Here is a 21,542-nt window from a genome sequence, read left to right on the forward strand (position 1 = left end):
ATAGTATGCGATACCAGCTGCCGCTGGAACATATTTCCACAGGCTGATGGGTTGCCAGGATAATGCCCAATGTTGCCAGGTCAGCTGCCTGTTAGGCTGCAGCACTAATCCAGCCTGAAACTGGAACTGGGCCTCCTTCTACTTCGAAGGATTTCGCTGCCAACTCTGCTGTCGCAGCAAGATCTGCGTCGCCACGTCTACTACTTTACAGAGGATAGTCTTCTTATTTTTCTACTTACTTGTTTTAATCAACACATCATTTTGTAGCAGGAAAGCCCCCCCCCCCCATCATTCGGTTTGTACAAACTTCACACACACTCACACTCACACACTACATACGCTACGCTTCTGTTATAAATTCATAGAAAATCAACCACACATCGGATTTGCACTGTTCCACTTTTATTTTACTCCATGAAGGAAGGACTACAAAATGGGGAAGGTTTGATACAGGGCAGCCATAATCCCTTCACCATCCCAGCACATCCACAGGAGCCCTGCCCAGTTGCTATGCCAACCCTGATGGTCCTAGACAGAAGACCATCAAGATCACAAAGAACTTGCTTTCAAAGGGAAACTGGTTTGGAAATAACAAAAAAAGTGAAATACCTGGGGGTGAACTTAACATCTAAAAATGTGAATTTATTTAAGGATAATTATGAGAAATGTTGGTTGGAGGTGAAGAAAGATCTTGACATATGGTCTAGGTTGAGACTCTCCTTGTTAGGCCGAATTGCTGCTATTAAAATGAATGTATTGCCGAGACTGTTGTTTTTGTTTCAGACACTGCAAATTTTGGACAAGATGGATTGTTTCAAGAAGTGGCAGAAAGATATATCTAATTTTGTCTGGCAGGGCAAAAAGCCCAGAATAAAATTTAAGATCTTAACTGATGCAAAGGATAGAGGGGGCTTTGCCCTGCCGGACTTAAGACTTTACTATGAAGCAGCAGCTTTTTGCTGGTTGAAACAATGGCTACTTCTTGAGAACACAGACATCTTAGATCTAGAAGGACATGATAACAGTTTCGGCTGGCATGCATATTTATGGTATGACAAGGTAAAGGTGCATAGAGGCTTTAAAAACCACATTGTCAGGAAAGCATTGTTTAATGTATGGAACCGTTATAAAGATTTGTTGGAGAATAAAACCCCCAGGTGGTTGTCACCCCTGGAAGCCAAGGCGGTAAAAAAAACTTAATATGGATTCAGATTGGCCAAAATATTGCGAAATTTTAGAACATGATGGTGAAAATCTTAAACTACAGAGCTTGGAGAAACTAAAACCTAAAGTCCGAGATTGGTTACATTACCATCAGATTAACGAGATGTTTAAGCAGGACAGGAAATTAGGATTTCAGAAGGAGAGGTCAAAGTTAGAAACGGAATTATTGGAGCCCAATACTAAAAATTTGTCTAGAATGTATAATTTGCCGCTGAAATGGAACACGCAAGATGAAACAGTAAAATCAGCAATGATTAAATGGGCACAAGATATTGGTCATGATATTATGTTTGCAGACTGGGAATGGTTATGGACCACAGGCATTAAATTCACGGCATGTAGTGCCTTAAAAGAGAATATAATGAAAATGATATATAGGTGGTACATGACCCCAGTCAAGCTAGCAAAGATATATCATTTGCCCAATAATAATTGTTGGAAATGCAATGAATGTGAAGGAACTTTCTATCACCTTTGGTGGACCTGCCCAAAGATTAAGGCCTACTGGGAAATGATCTATAATGAAATTAAGAAAATCCTTAAGAGGACATTTGCTAAGAAACCGGAGGCTTTTCTCTTGGGCATGGTCGGCCAAATGGTACCAAAGGAAGACAGAACATTCTTCATGTACGCAACCACGGCAGCAAGAATTCTACTAGCAAAGTATTGGAAGACTCAAGAATTACCTACTCTGGAAGAATGGCAGACCAAGGTGACTGAATTTATGGGACTGGCTGAGATGACCGGCAGAATCCGTGACCAGAGGAGAGAGACGGTGGAAGAGGACTGGGGAAAATTTAAAGTATATCTTAAGAACTGTTGCAAAATTTTGGAATGCTAAGATGTCAAGGGGTATGAGATAGAGAACTATAGCCGTTAAAGTTTAATTTTTTTTAAAAAAAATTTTTTTAAAGAAAATTAGCTATGAATTTGAACGAAGGATTGCTAAAAATTGTTGTTCTAAAAATAAGGGTGCAGTGAAGGGGAGGTTTGGGGAAGTCGTGTCATGTGTGTTTGTATGTTTTGTTATTTTTGTTTTTTATGTTATCTTTTATGTTTGTGAAAATCAATAAAAAATATTAAAAAAAAAACCACAAAGAACTTGCATATGGGAGTGGATTCAGCACGGACTGGAACAAAGAACAATAATCAGCACTTCCCTCTGGGGGCAGAAAACTGCAAACTCCCCTTTGTCACCTGGAAAGTACTCATGGGGAGGGGGAAAGGGGGAACCAGCCAGGTGACAGGACACTCAGGTTACCACCACAACTCCTCCCTCAACCCCTCCTTTCTGTGATGTATGTATGATGTTTCTGGGGGGTGGTTTTGATCTATAGGATGGGAATTTCAAAAGTCTTTATAAGACCTTGCACACCATTTTTTCGGTGTCTTTCCTCTCTCCTGCAAGTGAGGGGAGCACCCTGTTGCAACAGATCAATAAAGGCCAAGCCTACAGGCTGCTGTTTTGCTCCAAGTTATCCTGGTTGGTGTCTTTGTTTTTGTCCAAGGGAGCCCTCGGATTTTTCCGTTAACAATTTATTTAAATTTCCCTCCCAAACTGTGTTACAAAAATAATATTGATTGAATGAATATAACCTGACTCTCCTCCCTCCTTGAACAGTATTTCAGGATTCACGCCACATTTCTTTAAAGCACAAGATAGTATTAAAATGGGGTAAGGGATCTTCTCTTTAACATAATATTCAATCTCCTGAAATATTTTTTTGAGTTTGTGAGTGCTGGACTCCTATAATCCCAGGATTCAGCAAGTGTTAGAATTCAATCAAAGTCTGGAGTGTTAAAATATGCGCCAGGCAACTCTAATTCCTGGATCGAACTAATGTTTGGGCAAGTGCCGGGTGATGGGCCATTAAGAGAACAAAGGATCAAAAGGATTATGAGAGAGATGGCAAATGGGTGGGGCCCCTTTCTCAACAGATAAAGCCAGAGTTTAGAGAACCGGTTGCCCCCCCCCTTTTAGGTGCAACTGATCTGTGCACAATCGCCAAACCCAGAAGTGACCTGGAAATGTCATAAAAGACGTCACTAAAAGGGCAGAACGGGGCGTTTCAATTTCACGGGTTTTCACGCAAGCGTGCAGTGACCCAAAATGCCCCCTACCCTGTGCAAATTGTGGGTTGCCTGCAGAGAGTTAGAAGCAGTGAAAGCCTCGGCCCAGTATTCCTGAAGGAGCGTCTCCACCCCCATCGTTCACTGAGGTCCAGCTCCGAGGGCCTTCTGGCAGTTCCCTTCTTGTGAGAAGTGAGGTTACAGGGAACAGGCAGAGGGCCTTCTCGGTGGTGGCTCCCTCCCTGTGGAACACCCTCCCACCAGATGTCAAGGAAATAAGCAACTATCTGACTTATAGAAGACATCTGTAGGCAACCTTGTTTAGGGACGTTTTTAATGTTTGATGTTTTATTGCATTATTATTATTATCATTATCATTAATTCTGTTGGGAGCTGCCCAGAGTGGCTGGGAAAACTGGGCTGAGGCCGTTTAGGGCTTTCAAGGTCAGCGCCAACACTTTGAATTATACTCGGAAATGTACTGGGAGCCAATGTAGGTCTTTCAGGACCGGTGTTATGTGGTCTCGGCGGCTGCTCCCAGTCCCCAGTCTGGCTGCCACATTCTGGATTAGTTGCAGTTTCTGGGTCACCTTCAATGGTAGCCCCAAGTAGCCCCTACTTGGTAGCCCCCAAGCACAGTTGCCCCATTGAGGACCAGGGAGTCCTCCACACCTGCCCGCCTCCTGTCCCCCCCAAAACAGTACTTCTATCTTGTCAGGATTCAACTGCCCGAACATTGGGAGCAGAAGAAATGAGCGGTTGGTCACTAGAGGTGCTGAATTTTGGAACCCTTAGAAGCTGGCAACTGGTCAATTATTTGACTGATGCTTTATAAAAACAGAGTTACACTTTGGCCACTGGAAGGGAGGCACTAATTAGATTTTCTGCCTTTGGAAACCTATTAGGAGGTGGGTTCGCTGCTTTGTTTTGCTACTGCGCTGGCCTGCTTAAATAATGGCACTGATTCCATAAAAAGGAGGCGCAGGGACCGTAGGAGGGTCACACAGGCAGTGGGTAGTTTCTAGCAGTGTAGTACTAATTAATTAAAAATAAAAATCAGGCAGGCCCAGTTGCTTAATAACATTAAATACATGGCATATGAAGCTAGGACTGCATAACAGTTACACAAGTGAGCACTTACGGTTTAATAAACTTTACAGAAGCTTTAAAAGGTACTCAGAATCACATGGCGAAGTCACGCAAATGATCAGATCACTGTCTTTTTCATTATAGTGTGCGTTTTGAGAACAAGTGAGGATTCTTTTATATCACTATGAATCACAATAATAGAAGATTTTGACTCAGGGCCGGATTTGATGAGGCCCTCAGCTACTGAAGATAATGGGGCCCTTTATATGTCCAGCTGTCCTTTGTCAACAACAAATTGTCTCTGTTTTTTGGGTTGAATACATGCTGTACGGTAATTTATAGACCTAATAGGTATCGAAAGCCATTGGCACATAACAAATAGGAGCCTACACAGCACAAAATACTGTTGCTGTGTGTAGGTATTGTTTTATTTGTTTTTTATCTTATATTTTGGAAATGTACATCCAGGTTTTCTTTCCTTCCTTCCTGTCTGTCTGACTTCCTTCCCCCTCTTTCTGCGGTTCCTTAAATTTATTTTTTGATATCTTCTGCATATCCAAATTCATTTAATTTGCTCCTTTAATTGTCTACTTTAAATATAAACTCTTATGAAACTGCAGGTTATTACAATAATCCTGCCAATGTTTTTATCTGTTTGCAATTTATCTGTAAATATTCAATAAGCCATTTCCATTCTTTTATAAAAAGTTCGTTATCTTGATTTCTTATTCTTCCGGTGAGTTTTGCCATTTCTGCATATTCCACAAGTTTTTGTATCCATTCTTCCTTTGCTGGGACTTCTGTTTCTTTCCATTTTGAGACAAGTAACATTCTTGCTGCTGTAGTCACATACATAAATAAATTTCTATACAATTTAGGTAGTTCTGTCCCTGTAATTCCCAAAAGAAAAGCTCCTGTTTTTGTTTTCACAAAGGTTATTTTAAACAGCCTTTTCAATTCATTATATATCACTCATTGTCTTTGTTAGATATGTTTTTCCTACTGATGGATTACCAGTGTTTTTGAACTGAAAGATCATGCCAGTGAAAGTAAGGCTGAGACGATATTGAACTATTTCAATAAACTTGAAGCAGATTCCAGTCAATCATGTGACAATGCAGCCAATATAGTTGTAAGGTATAACAGCATTTAACAAAAAATTCTGGAAAAGAACAAGTTTGCAAAGTTTATTCCATGCTCCGGGCATTCCCTAAATCTCATTGGACAAACCACAGTTGACTGGTGCCAGGATACCGTGGATATTTTTGCCCCAATAAATGAGCTTTTTTGTTTTTCCTCAGCTTCTAAAAAACAATGAGTAGTGCTAAAAAAAAATAATTCTTGCCTCTTGAGTCAAAAGTTCCAAAACATTTATCATGCCAAAGCTACTGCAGCTATTAGCAAAAGTTATTACATTGTCAAAGCCCTCAGCCATATTTACTGTGGTGAAACTGATGGCAGGCTAAAAATCTTCTGCAGAAAATGGAAGAATTTGAATTCATTTTCATCAACTGGAAATATTTACTAGACCAATTTCATAAAGATAGCAATGTACTCCAAAGACTACAAAATAGGACACTATTTACAGCTCACCATTGCAGTTTGTATCAAACACTTGGACTAATTTTGATGAAACTGAACAGCGAACAAAATGTCCTCTACCAGATGTAGAGTACAAAACTGTCAAAAGAAGGCAGAGAGTATGAAAAGAACAAAACAATCAACAGGCAGCAACCCAAAGCCTTAGATGAACTTTCTCTACAGGACAAGTTTATCCCTGGATGCTCTTGAAGCCAATATAGACAAAACAGGAGCCGTGTATAGGAGTGCAGCTGGCAATTTTTCATTTTTGGTGATCTTGCAAGCAACCAAGGAACAGATTCACATTAGTGTCAAGATGTTATTGTACCCAAAGGATGTTGACCTTAGTCTAGTCGATAAATTCTTGTGCCCCCATCTGCACATCAAACGAAAATAAAATTTCAGCCATCAAGATATGCGCCAGACAATATTCCAGGAGAAAATTCGGACAGCTTTTCCAAATGTGGAAACAATTTTCAGATTGTTCCCTGTCTTTAATGGTTACAAATGGCGCCCGCCCTGTGGAACGCCCTCCCATCAGATGTCAAAGAAATAAACAACTATCTGACTTTTAGAAGACATCTGAAGGCAGCCCTGTTTAGGGAAGCTTTTAATGTAGTATTTGATGAATTGTTGTATTTTAATATTTTGTTGGAAGCTGCCCAGAGTGGCTGGGGAAACCCAGCCAGATGGGTGAGGTATAAATAATAAATTTATTATTATTATTATTATTATTATTCATTGTACTGGGAAAAGCTCGTTTTCCAGACTAAAAAGGATAAAGAATGATCTATGGTCCACAGCATTCCAAGATCAGTTGCCTGATCTAAGCATGCTCTGCATAGAAAATGATAAACTGCGTCTTACTGATTTTAATGATATAATTGATAAGTTCACTTCCAAAAGAGCTCGAAACTGTTCTGACTTTGCACATGGTGCAGAGTTATAACATAGCTATGATTCCCCTCCGAATGCTTTGTGTGAACTTCTTCATTAAGTCCATACTTTTGCAAACTCATTAAAAGTTATGAATTTATAAACATTATTTTAATCAGCGCTAAAAATTCCGCAATGTTCTGCTTTCATTGAGTAGATAAAGAAGAGAATGAGGTTTTTCTTCTCGTGTTCAGATGCCAGTAAGTCTCCTAGTCTTCAAACAAGCAATGGGTGTTTTCTAGCAGGATAGTATTAACACTTTCCTGAGGGAATAACAGTAACAAGCAGGAGAGTTGCACAGGCAATAGGTGGTTTCTAGCAGGATGGTAAGGGACGTGGGTGGTGCTGTGGGTTAAACCACAGAGCCTAGGACTTGCTGATCAGAAGGTCGGTGGTTTGAATCCCCGCGACGGGGTGAGCTCCCGTTGCTCGATCCCAGCTCCTGCCAACCTAGCAGTTCGAAAGCACGTCAAAGTGCAAGTAGATAAATAGGTACCGCTCCGGCAGGAAGGTAAACGGCGTTTCCGTGTGCTGCTCTGGTTTGCCAGAAGCAGCTTAGTCATACTGGCCACATGACCTGGAAGCCGTACGCCGGCTCCCTCGGCCAATAAAGCGAGATGAGCGCCGCAAACCCAGAGTTGGCCATCACTGGACCTAATGGTCAGGGGTCCCTTTACTTAGTAGGATGGTACTAATGTTTTCCTAGAAGAGCAACAATAACAGGTCACGCAGGCAGCATGAGAGCTACATAAAGGACAGATGCCACAAAGAATTAAAATATAGCAAAAAGCCTGGCCAAAGGTGCTTGTCTGTGAAAACGTGAGGGCAAAGTTGCTGAACTGTGTTCTTTTCATATATATATAATTTTTATGAAATTTCCTGATTTACATTTCAGAATATTCATTTAAGCAACCTTAAATCAATGCCTTCCCCTCTTCTCTTTCCGTGGTTCATTTTGCATGCCATCCATCCCTGCATATTTTACATCAGCTAAACTATTCAGTAATCCATTGTTGCATCCATCAAAACTTATTATTACTGTTGAATTTATCTTAATGCTACCAGCGCTTTTAAAACTGAACTGCGTTCTTGAACAAGACCTAGGAGTGGCCCTCCTTCCTTCTGCATAGCAAACATTTCTTGTTCTTTCTTTCTTTCTTTCTTTCTTTCTTTCTTTCTTTCTTTCTTTCTTTCTTTCTTTCTCTCTCTCTCTCTCTCTCTCTCTCTCTCTCTCTCTCTCTCATAATCTGGCAGTGCATAACCAGCTTTCCTGCCTCTCCTGGGTGTTGGCGTCTCCACGCTGGCCTGAGGCCTCCCAGTGTTCTGTTTCGGAAATCTGGCTCATCTTAAAACAGAGCAGGCCTCCCTAGGAAAGAACGAGCCTTTGCCAAATGACTCCCAGCCTTCCAAATTCTTCTTTCTCCACTATCCACAAAAGCACGAGAAGAACTGGATCAGACCAAAGAAGGCCCATCTGTCCCAGCATCCTTTTCTCACAGCTGCCCTGATGAGAAACCCAACGGTCAGATCCAAAACGCAACAGTCGTGCCCTGCTCACTTCTGATTCCTGGCAACTGGTACCCCCATTTCAAAATATTTCACTTGAACAAAGTAAAATAAAAATAAAAAGCAGATGAAAAAAGTAGTATAATATGTCACTATTGGGTTGTTTTTATTTTGATTATGCATTTTGTGGTTTTATATTCTGATTTTATTCTATGAACAGCCCCTGAGACCTGCGGGTATAGGGCAGTATATAAATTCAATGAAAAAAATAATAATATATGCAATAAAGGTAAAGGGACCAGTGACCATTAGGTCCCGTCGTGGACGACTCTGGGGTTGCGGCGCTCATCTCGCTTTATTGGCCGAGGGAGCCGGCGTACAGCTTCCGGGTCATGTGGCCAGCATGACTAAGCCGCTTCTGGCGAACCAGAGCAGCGCATGGAAACGCCATTTACCTTCCCGCTGGAGTGGTACCTATTTATCTACTTGCACTTTGACATGCTTTTGAACTGCTAGGTGGGCAGGAGGAGAGACCGAACAACGGGAGCTCACCCCACGCGGGGCTTCTGATCGGCAAGCCCTAGGCTCTGTGGTTTAACCCACAGCACCACCCACGTCCCTTAATACATGCAGTATATGCAAACAATTACAACTTCGTCTCTCTCTCTCTGTGTGTGTAGAGGTTTCCTGCACATTTTACTGCACAAAGGTACAATGCCCATTCAGTGGCTCTGCCACCGCCCCTCCTCCCACTGTTGGCAAATGGCCCTCAGGAGGTGCTCTCCCACTGATCCACGGCCCTTCTCCCATTTAGGTAAAGGTAAAGGTAAAGGTACCCCTGCCCGTACGGGCCAGTCTTGACAGACTCTGGGGTTGTGCGCCCATCTCACTCAAGAGGCCAGGGGCCAGCGCTGTCCGGAGACACTTCCGGGTCACGTGGCCAGCGTGACATCGCTGCTCTGGCGAGCCAGAGCCGCACACGGAAACGCCGTTTACCTTCCCGCTGGTAAGCGGTCCCTATTTATCTACTTGCACCCGGACGTGCTTTCGAACTGCTAGGTTGGCAGGCGCTGGGACCGAGCAGCGGGAGCGCACCCCGCCGCAGGGATTCGAACCGCTGACCTTTCGATCGGCAAGTCCTAGGCACTGAGGCTTTAACCCACAGCGCCACCTGCGTCCCTGTTTCTCCCATTTACTGCCCCTGAAAATGGATGCCCCATTTCGCCAGCAGGGCTACATTCCTGTTTGTAGACCTCTCCTCCATTCAGAGGTTATCACCATCGAGAAGAAGGCAATTTCTGTGGGAAAGCCATCAATCTCCAAGGGAATTGGGTTGAGGGCCCAAGGAGAAGGGGACGACGGAGGATAAGATGGTTGGACAGTGTTTTCGAAGCTACCAGCATGAGTTTGACCAAACTGCGGGAGGCAGTGGAAGACAGGAGTGCCTGGCGTGCTCTGGTCCAGGGGGTCACAAAGAGTCGGACACGACTAAATGAGTAACAACAACAACTAGTGACTAGGTCCATATAGTTAAAGCTATGGTTTTCCCAGTAGTGATGTATGGAAGTGAGAGCTGGACCATAAAGAAGGCTGATCGCCGAAGAATTGATGCTTTTGAATTATGGTGTTGGAGGAGACTCTTGAGAGTCCCATGGACTGCAAGAAGATCAAACTTCTCCATTCTGAAGGAAATCAGCCCTGAGTGCTCACTGGAAGGATAGATCCTGAAGCTGAGGCTCCAAGACTTTGGCCACCTCATGAGAAGAGAAGACTCCCTGATGCTGGGAAAGATGGAGGGCCCAAGGAGAAGGGGATGACAGAGGACGAGATGGTTGGACAGTGTTCTCGAAGCTACCAGCATGAGTTTGGCCAAACTGCGGGAGGCAGTGGAAGACAGGAGTGCCTGGCGTGCTCTGGTCCATGGGGCCACGAAGAGTCAGACAAGACTAAACGACTAAACAACAACAACTAGTGACAGGATCGAGATGGAGTTTAATGTGTTGTGTGAGCATATATTGCAACATAGCAAACAGTCTGCTTAAGAACAATTCAACAAGGCGCAAGATACTGCATTTCTAAGTCTTAGAAGGAGGTTTTCTTTGGACAACAGCTGGACGGGAAAGATTAATGATTTGGGAGCAGCCGAAACAACAAACTTCAGAGAGCTGGATAAAAGCCAGGATTGGATGGAGCCAGATGAAGCGTCGAGAGCAAAAAATAAAAAATAGTTGGAAGAGTACACTACACAGGCAAATCTGCACTCCATGGACGAAAGGTTATTTGTCTTCTGAATGAGTGAGGATCGCAGAGCCAGAGACAAGTTTGGAGAGGTAAAATTGAGACACGGAAATATGAAATCATCGATGAGGGATGAGAGGCAGGCCTGAGATTTGGATACTGTAGTAATGCTCGTCCCCCAACCTCTTGCCCCTCCCTTCTCCTGTCTCTGCTCTCCGGCCAGACCAGGACGCCCAGGACAGGGTTGGCGGACGAACATACGTTTTTGCAAAACAGAACAAACAAAACCCGGTAGGGCTGCCACCACTCCCTCTAATCCAGGGGATCCAGAATCACAACCCAGGGAGAAGGCCGTGACCCATTAGCCTGGCTGTCCCCTTCTCTACCAGCTGTATCCACAGACTTGCAGGCAGAAGTTCTACGGTATAGCGTAACCAAGCGTAAGGCTAGGACTTAGCTATTCCCTTTTGGAAAGGCACACAACTAAAACAGTTTCATCTTTAAAATGTTTATTTTAAAATAACATAAGAAACATGCTAAAATAGCAGGCACATCTTTTAGAACGTTACAGGTAAGAAAACAACAAAGCTACATAGACTAACTAAGATTACATACTTACAACTCTAACACAAAGATAGGATAGTTAATGTTCTTTAAGCCTCTGCAAGTAGAAGACGATCGAAGATCTCCATTTCAAAAGATGAATAGCGGCCTATAAAGCTGGAACCATAGAGCCGGGCATCTTTGCGATTTGCAGGGCAAAGGCAGAGAGGCCAAGAGCAGAGGATTCTCTGATCTTTTATTTCCAATTTGCAACCTGCGTCGTAACTTTCAAGCCAATCATAAACTCAAATTATTTTTTGAACGCACCAATGATCGGCTTGCTAGTCTATCAATTTACCTCTTGACAGCTGGGCCAATTTGGAATTCAAACTTTTAAATCAAAGGGTTTCCTCCCTTCTGCCAGAGACACATTCCCAGGCAATTCAAGGGCAGATAACAACACTGGGAGGGGGGATGTTTACATCATTGAACTCCGGTGTTAGATCCTTCATTAATCAAGACATCCTGGGTTCTAATAAACCTTTCAGCTGAGGAGTCAGTTGTCTAGAATTTTAAAGATACACAATTCCTTTCCCAGGGTCCTTGTGGCTGATGAAACTCCCACAAGGCCTCACTCTCTTTTGCTTGGCCAAAGAATAATTTTCTAAATATTCCCACTTTACTACACCCTCCCCTCTAGAATGAAATTAAGGGTAAAGTCCCCTAATTTCATCAAGGAAAATTATTTACACACTGAGGTAGATCATCCGGTCCAGGGGGCTTTAGCAGCTTTTAAAACCATACATCACTAGCAGCACCCCCTTAATCCGATATTTACACAGTTTCATGGCACAGATTGGTACATTCTAGACAAAGTATCAGCAACAACGTTGTTCTTTCCTGCAATGTGAGTGACATTAAACTGAAAATCTTGAAGGGCCATACTCCACCTAAGCAGTTTCTGATTGGATGATTTTACCCTTTCCAACCAACACAGGGGAGAATGGTCCGTTTGAACCTCAAAGGTGTTACCCCACAGATAAGGCCGCAGTTTGGTTAGGGCCCAGACCAAAGCAAAACACTCTTTCTCTATGGTTGAATAATTTTGTTCAGCAGTGGACAACTTTTTACTTAAGTAAACCACAGGACGCCAATTCCCTTCTTCATCTTCTTGAAGCAAAACTGCTCCTAGCCCTGTTTGACTGGCATCAGTTTGCACTACAAACGGACGTCTCTGATCAGGAGCCAGCATGACTTGGGAGCTCATAAGGGCGTGCTTTAACAAATCAAAAGCCCTCTGACACTCCTCAGTCCAATTTACTTTGACTGGCAGGGATTTCTTACAAAGGTTAGTAAGAGGTGCAGCTAGAGTTGAGAAGTGATTAACGAAGCGTCGGTAGTAATTAACCAACCCTATAAAAGACTGTACATCCTTTTTCACGATGGGGCGAGGCCAATCTTGAATACACTGCACCTTGGCCTCTAAGGTCTTGATGTTTCCCGACCCCACTCTAAATCCCAAATACACCACTTCTCCTTGGGCAAACTGACATTTAGATATTTTAACAGTCAGGTTTGCCTCCTGCAACCGGGCCAAAACTCTCTGCACATGTTTAAGATGTTCTGGCCATGTCTCAGAAAATATTGCCAGGTCATCCAAATAAGCACAGCAAAACTCATTTAGGTCATGAATCAAGGAATTAATTAGCCGTTGGAAGGCTGCGGGAGCATTTCGCAATCCAAACGGCAACACTTTGAACTGGTACAAGCCTACATGAGTGACAAAGGCAGACTTCTCAGAAGCTTCTGGGGACAGCGGGATTTGCCAATAACCTTTCGTCAAATCCATGACTGTGATGAATTTCGCCCGTCCCAGCTTCTCAATCAATGTGTCAATTCTAGGCAAAGGAAACACATCAGGAACAGTGACTAAATTAATTTTCCGATAGTCCACGCAAAAACGAATGGATCCGTCGGGTTTTGGAACCAGCACTATGGGCGAAGCCCAAGCACTTTTACTAGGTTCTATAACTCCCAACTCCAGCATTTCTTTCAGCTCAGTTTCAATATTCTGCGCATGTGCCTCACCGACCCGATAAGGACGTGAGGAAATAGGGGGGGCGTCCCCCGTGACAAAATGATGCTGAGCCAGATGAGTCTTACCAGGTTTGGTGCTGAAAGTGTTGCTATAGGGTTGCAGTGCCTCATAAAGCTCTTTAGCCTGAGTCTCACTTAAACTCGGCAACTGCAATACATCAGAAATGCTTCCAGCCTGTTTGTACTCAGTTAAAAGATCCACAGGCGAAGCAGGCACCTCTTCCTGACTACGCGTAATGGCCAGTACAGAGATCTTTTGTTCAACACATTCTTTCAAGGAATTAACATGATACTCGCGAGCAGCAGGGTGCAATTCCTTGCAACTTACAAGGTAACGCACAGGACTCAGCCTTGCTTCCACAACACCAGGACCTTGCCATTTCACATCTAACTTGTGGGGGCGAGACGGTCTTAAAATCCATACTTGATCTCCCACCTCAAACTGTTTGCACACCGCTCTGGCATCATGTACTCTTTTTTGTTCTAATCAGGCATTCTCTAAATTCTCTTTGGCCAATTGCCAAACGTCGGCTAGAGTTCCTTTTAGTTGAGCAAAGTACTCACTGACAGAAGGCAGTTTTATCTCTTCCTCTGAACCTTCCCACTCTTTTCGAAGCATTGAGAGGGGGGTATTCAGAAGCCTTCCAAAAAATAGCTGGTTAGGTGCAAACCCAAGGCTTCTTTGATGGGCATCATTGTAAGCAGCCACCACCAAAGGCAAATCTTGGTCCCAACTGGAACCATGGGCCAGGGCATACTTGCGCAGCATTTGAACCAAGGTCTTTTGCACTCTTTCCACCAACCCATTTCCTTGATGTTGATAAGCAATAGAGGTATGATGGCGCACCTCAGACAAACGCAAAACCTCATGGGTGACCTTAGCCATAAAATTAGTTCCCAAATCGCTCACCAAAACCTTAGGAATTCCTAGGGAACAAAAGGCAGAAATTAAAGCCTTAACCAGACTATTAGCAGAGGTATTGGTCAAACTTGTGGCATACACATAACGAGAGGCATAATCAATGATCACGCATAGATACTGCTTTCCTGAGCGGGTTTTGGTAAGGGGCCCACTAGATCAATTCCCCATTTTTCCAAAACATTTGCTTCTAAGGGGACACTCTGTAACTCATTGGGCAAGTTATCACGGTCATTCCCCACCTTCTGGCAAATCACACAAGAACGTACAAATGCTTTAGTTGTTTGATACACCTCAGGCCAGTAAAAATAACGAGTAAGTCTTTCTAAAGTCTTTTGCAGTCCCATATGACCTGCTAAGCCGTCTTCATGGGCTAAGCTAAGAACAGTAGATCGCTTCTTCTCTGGAACCACTAGCTGCAAAACAAAATCCTTGTCTTTCACCTTTTTTGGTACAAATTGCCGATACAAAAGTCCCTTTTTATACACAAATTGGGCCTTCTTTGATCCTCGAAGAGGGGCTCCAACCGCCTCCCGACATCCCTGCAAGGAGGGGTCAGCCCTTTGTTCAGCAGCAAACTCTCCCAGATCTCCCAGTTCAATAGAACCACCAAGGTCCTTCTTGGCATCCTCATCCAAGGCAGGTAACTCTCCCTCCCCTCCGGGTTTTTCATTCAACCCAGTCTCGGACTCCACCACATCCTTCCCTGCCGGGGGGTGGGGGTGGGGGAGGTTGCTACAGTTACCGATTCCCCATTTAGCTGTTGTTGCAAGTAAACTTGAAACCCAAGATCATTCCCAACCAAAACTGGGCTTTTGCAAACTTCTGGATCATGAACAATTACCAGATGGTCCCCACTGTAACCTTTGTATTTAAGGGGGACTATTGCTGTGGGCTGCAAAATTTCTTCTACCCCATAAGGACTGATTTTTAAGGGTCTTTCCTGCATCTGACTAGGCAAAACCAAATCTTTTGAGACGCTAGTGATGTCAGACCCAGTGTCCCGGTACGAGTTCACAACAGTTTTATTGATTTCAATAGGAGCGGAAAACTCCAAGTTCGCCCAATTCACATGGGGTGATTTTCGAGTTCCCCGGGTGCAGACAGGACCCACGGTGATACTAGTTTTTCCAGGTTTGTTCCCAACAGGGGTCACCTCACCCTCCTCCTCCGGAGCCAAGCTCTCCACCGCTCCAGATTTGGCCGGCCCCTCCTCCCAATCTTCTTCCTGCTGCTGTATCATGTGAACAGCAGGTGTGGAGGTAAGGACGGTGGACTTTTTCCCAGCCAACTGGGGACATGCTGCTTTCATGTGCCCCGGTTTTTTGCAAAAGAAACACAGTCCAGAACTCGGGGGCACTTTAGCACGCTCTCCCCCAGCTGCAACAGAGTCTTTAGCAGGTGTAGACAATCCCTTGCTGGATTCTTTAATGGGGGGGCGGTCCTTCCCGATGACGCTGTAGCTTTATACATATTACTCTGTCCTTTATTAACAAGATGGGTGCGGTTCAGCCAAAAAGATTCGGCAAGAGCAGTAGCTTCTGCTAGTGTCTTTGGTTTTTTATCAGCCACCAGGCTAACAATTTCAGGGGGCAGGGAGCGCATTAGTTGTTCAATCAGCATCAGCTGTTTGATTTCTTTCACATCCTCCACCCCTTCAGCCGCCAGCCACAGTTCGAAATTTTGGGCCATTTTTGCAGAAAAAACCGCAATGTTGTCAGTAAGCCCCCCCTTTTCCACTTTCCTGAAAGCTTTACGATAATGTTCAGGGTGCAAGCCATGCCGCTGCATGACTAGCCTCTTGAAGCTTTCATAGTCATTTATTTCTTCCAAAGGGAGATGTCCCATAAGTTCTGACAAATCACCACAAACTAGGGGCCGAAGCACAGCCATGTAAAGTTCTGGGGCTACACCCATGTCCCGGCACGTCACCTCGAACAAATTTAGGTAACTAAGGACATCAGTGGGGGGGTGGTATTTCTGGAACACCTTCCAGTTGAGATTACTTAAAGTCAGTCCTGGAGGGGACCGTTGGTTTTGATCTCCCCCCCTCCTCGGGACCAGTCCATACCTCGGCGCAGGCACAGGAGGCGGTTGCCCCTCGGCACGTAGCTGCTCCGCTGCCGTTGTTGCGTATCCACGCAGGGGTCTCTGGAAGTACTCCTCCTCCTCCTCCTCTGCCACGTAACTTCGCGCCGGCACGCGCACCTCTCGAGCCGCAACCGGCGAGTAGACTCTGCCTGGGCTGAATGAGCGCTGTCTCACCTTCCGACGGGCGTCAGGCGCAAGCTGTTCCCGACGGCAGTCTCCCACAGTCACATCCTGGAACTGCTGTGGCAATTCTTGATAGTCAGGTGCCATCCGGCTAACTCTTGGTCTCATGAAGTAGCCCATCTGGGGAAACTTCTCCCGGCAGCGGAATCCACCGTTCACCGGATCACGAACCCACTCAACATCATAACTCTCCGAGACATCCATCTCTCTGGGTTCTGCATAAACAGAATAGTTCTTCCTAGGACGGGTGGAGGCCCTCACCGCCTCCACCTCCTCACGAGGAGATAACTTTTGTTTACCGGGAGTGCCCCTCCCTCCGTCCACAATGCAGGACTCTCTCTGACCCTTCCGGATCACGCTGGCATCCACCAGTTCTTCCTCTGACCCTGTTTCCGAGTCATTTGAAAACCAGGAAGCGGATTTCACTCCAGGACTCACAGCTTTAGGGGGTTCGGTTTCCACCGGGAGAGAGCTGTCTTCTCCCTCTCCTCCCCATTGATCTAAAGTTTGCAACGATTGCTGCTGCGAAGTTGCGGAACTGTCCTCCATGCTCCTAACTATCACTATCCAAAAAAAACAAACCACCTGTAACCCACAAAAGATTCGTGCCAAGTTTAAAAAATCAAAGTGCCTTTCCACGGGAAGTCCAATCCCACCACGCTGCCAACATGTAGTAATGCTCGTCCCCCAACCTCTTGCCCCTCCCTTCTCCTGTCTCTGCTCTCCGGCCAGACCAGGACGCCCAGGACAGGGTTGGCGGACGAACATACGTTTTTGCAAAACAGAACAAACAAAACCCGGTAGGGCTGCCACCACTCCCTCTAATCCAGGGGATCCAGAATCACAACCCAGGGAGAAGGCCGTGACCCATTAGCCTGGCTGTCCCCTTCTCTACCAGCTGTATCCACAGACTTGCAGGCAGAAGTTCTACGGTATAGCGTAACCAAGCGTAAGGCTAGGACTTAGCTATTCCCTTTTGGAAAGGCACACAACTAAAACAGTTTCATCTTTAAAATGTTTATTTTAAAATAACATAAGAAACATGCTAAAATAGCAGGCACATCTTTTAGAACGTTACAGGTAAGAAAACAACAAAGCTACATAGACTAACTAAGATTACATACTTACAACTCTAACACAAAGATAGGATAGTTAATGTTCTTTAAGCCTCTGCAAGTAGAAGACGATCGAAGATCTCCATTTCAAAAGATGAATAGCGGCCTATAAAGCTGGAACCATAGAGCCGGGCATCTTTGCGATTTGCAGGGCAAAGGCAGAGAGGCCAAGAGCAGAGGATTCTCTGATCTTTTATTTCCAATTCGCAACCTGCGTCGTAACTTTCAAGCCAATCATAAACTCAAATTATTTTTTGAACGCACCAATGATCGGCTTGCTAGTCTATCAATTTACCTCTTGACAGCTGGGCCAATTTGGAATTCAAACTTTTAAATCAAAGGGTTTCCTCCCTTCTGCCAGAGACACATTCCCAGGCAATTCAAGGGCTGATAACAACACTGGGAGGGGGGATGTTTACATCATTGAACTCAGGTGTTAGATCCTTCATTAATCAAGACATCCTGGGTTCTAATAAACCTTTCAGCTGAGGAGTCAGTTGTCTAGAATTTTAAAGATACACAATTCCTTTCCCAGGGTCCTTGTGGCTGATGAAACTCCCACAAGGCCTCACTCTCTTTTGCTTGGCCAAAGAATAATTTTCTAAATATTCCTACTTTACTACAGATACGCTTCGAGATTCAGATTGTGGGAAGCCATAATTTCAAGATTATAATTTGGAAGACAATTTGATTTTTTTATTTTAGTTTTTTTTAGTTTTATTGGATTGTGATTTGATATGTTAATTGGATGGGTTTTTTTGGGAAAATTAATAACCGCTCTAACAAAAAAAATACATAATGTGTTGTGTGAGCAAGTCGTGGATTTGCACTAATTATATGTCATCGGAACCATTGGCTTCCAAAGATGTGTGTAATGCCTATGCAATTCTAAACCATTTAAGAGATTATTAATCCCCAGTTTGGTGAGGGTGGATGAGGTCCCATTGAGCAATCCCATTAACCTCCCCCTCTCCAACAAGAATGGTCTTGCCTGGTGGGGGCGAGTTTTGAACACCGCAGGACTGTTGTTGCGGCTGTTTCTTGGTGATTTCCACACTTCAGGCCTGCTCTTCGTACCCTCTGAGCTTTGAATCTATGCATTTTCCTGTTCTGAATGGTTGAGAAGAATGAGCGAGACCTCAGATTCGGTGCTGGTCCCGAGGGTTAACCGTGCGGCGAGGTCCGAGTCCAGTCCGAGGTCGAGGGTGCGGTATGGAGGCTGTCCGTCAAAGCTGTAGCTGGGTCCAAGGCAGGGAGTCATGTGAGGTCAGGAACTCTGGCAGAAGAGCAGGACAGGGTGCAGACAGGAACTGGCTACCAACAATGTTGCTCCCGCAACCTGGGACTGGGGCTGGCTGGCTTTTATCTGCCCTGAGGCATAGGGTGGCCCCGGTCCACAGGTGACTCGCCTCTCCTGGCCTGGAGGCAAGCACTCCTCCTGCAGGAACTTAGTTCCCTCCGCCTCTCTGCCCTGAGCCTCTGCAGCTCAGGAGAGGCTGGAGGGTTACTGGACCCAGAGGCAACCTCAGCTTCCTCTGACGGGGCTGAGAGTGGAGCACCTGCAGGCAATGGGTCCTCCATCATCTCAGGAGCCAGAGCAGACTCAGCTGGTGTCTGTACCTGAGGATCCAGCACAGGTGAGGACCCTTCAGGCTCAAGCCCCAGCCCCAGCTCAGCTGGTTCTGGAGGCAGGGACTCCTGTGCAGGCTGGGATTCCTCAGGTTCAGCCTCTGAGTCCGAATCCCAGGCTACCACAGATTCCTTCTTTGAGAGGGACTATTTATTTGTCCATTCTGATTGGCAATGTCTGCACCGACAGCCAGGACGTCTTCAGTCCCTCAGACTGGGAGTCTCTCTGCCTGGAGATGCTTGGAATTTGAACCTGGAACATTTCTGAAGGTATAGGAGATGTTGCACCTCTGAGCTGTGGTTCTTCCTCAAGAAGATGACCTAAAACCATAGGAAACTGCTTTACACTGGCTAGACCCCTGGTCCACTTGGCTCAGTATTGCCTACACTAACAGGTCCGTATAGCTAAAGCCATGGTTTTCCCAGTAGTGATGTATGGAAGTGAGAGCTGGACCATAAAGAAGGCTGATCGCGGAAGAATGGATGCTTTTGAATTCTGGTGCTGGAGGAGACTCTTGAGATTGCCATGGACTGCAAGAAGATCAAACCTCTCCATTCTGAAGGAAATCAGCCCTGAGTGCTCACTGGAAGGACAGATCGTGAAGCTGAGGCTCCAAGACTTTGGCCACCTCATGAGAAGAGAAGGCTTCCTGGAGAAGACCCTGATGTTGGGAAAGATGGAGGGCACAAGGAGAAGGGGACGACGGAGGACGAGGTGGTGGGACAGTGTTCTCAAAGCTACCAGCATGAGTCTGACCAAACCGCGGGAGGCAGTGGAAGACAGGCGTGCCTGGTGTGCTCTGGTCCAGGGGGTCATGAAGAGGCGGACATGACTAAACGACTAAACAACAACAACAGGCAGCAAAAATTTCCAGGATTTTTTCAGGCCAGGGTCTCTCCCAGACCTAGCTGGAGATGCTGGGAATTCAAACCTGGGACCTTCTCATGTAATGCAGGAAACTGTAGCCCCTTGCTCTCAACCTGGAGGGTCTGTGTGGCCAGTATAACTGGAGAAGCATGTGTAGGATGGGCTAATTCTCCATGGATTTATCAAATTCCTAGTTAAATCCATCGAGGCTATTGCCCATCACATCTTTGTGGGCTGTGGATTCCATCACCTGATGGCGAGTTGTGTGCAGAAATCCCTCCCTTTCGCCTTCCCTGATTTTCATTTCCTGATCAGCCAAAAGGACCTCTTGTATTCCTCCTTTTCCAACCAACAAGGACCTTGAACAAATTCAGATTCTTAGTCTGGGACTGCCAGGGTGATTTTGGGATGGCTGTTAATCTGTCAATGTCAGGTCTCTCAATTCCTCAATCTTAATTTCAGTTCTGCAGCAATTTGATATATATATATTTTTATTCTCATGAAAATTTGCTGGCATCTTAGTGTTTATTTCTCCTGATAAATGCATTTTTAAAAAAACTAACACAGCCGTACCTTGGTTTTCAAACAGCTTAGTTCTCAAAGGTTTTGGCTCCCGAACACCGCAAACCCAGAAGCAAGTATTCTGGTTTGCAAAAGTTCTTTCGGAAGCCGAATGTCCGACGGGGCTTCCGCAGTTTCTGAATGTTTTGGGAGTTGAACGGACTTCCGGAACGGATTCCGAGGTATGACTGTATACTTATTTTTGCAAAGCTATCCCCTCCAATGTAACACACTTCCCCCTAAAATAAACATGTTTGTTCTTGCTGGAAAACTGCCTTGCAAAATGTGGAGAGGTGCAAATTTCAAAGGCTAAATGTGTTTCGGTTTGGCGTACTGGCTCGAGAAGTTTGGATGAGGTGGTTTCTCATCAAAATGCAAACAAAATCAATTTTTTCCTCCACACCCACCGATGTTTTGGAACCCAGTCCCCCTAGGTCCTGTCTCAGGCTGCCCACAGAGGAAACCTGTGCAAAATATGAGCAAGCCAGGGCCGAACTGATATTACCCTTGCTGGTACCTTTCCCGGGAGAATCAGAGGCTCACTATGTCAGGTTCCTATTGGCAGTGGCGTAGCGTGGGGGGTGCAGGGGGGGCCGGCTGCACCGGGCGCAACATCTGGGGGTTAGGGTTAGGGGGCGCAAATCCATGGGTTAGGGGGTGCAAATTACTTGCCTTGCCCTGGGTGCTGACAACCCACACTACGCCGCTGCCTATTGGAAGACCGGACAAATGCTAGAACATTAGCAGTGGCCAAGTTTTTATCGGCGGTTGCAAGAACCAATGATCCTTATATTCTGAACGAAATGCTTGTTTAACCTGGAGGTAGGCTGTATGAATTGTGTATTGCTTTGTAACGATTTGCTGGGTCTCTGGACCGTAATAAAGGTTGTTG

The sequence above is a fragment of the Podarcis gaigeae genome (assembly GCF_964106915.1).
Source record: "Podarcis gaigeae genome assembly, chromosome: 13".
In the NCBI taxonomy this organism is placed as follows: domain Eukaryota; kingdom Metazoa; phylum Chordata; class Lepidosauria; order Squamata; family Lacertidae; genus Podarcis; species Podarcis gaigeae.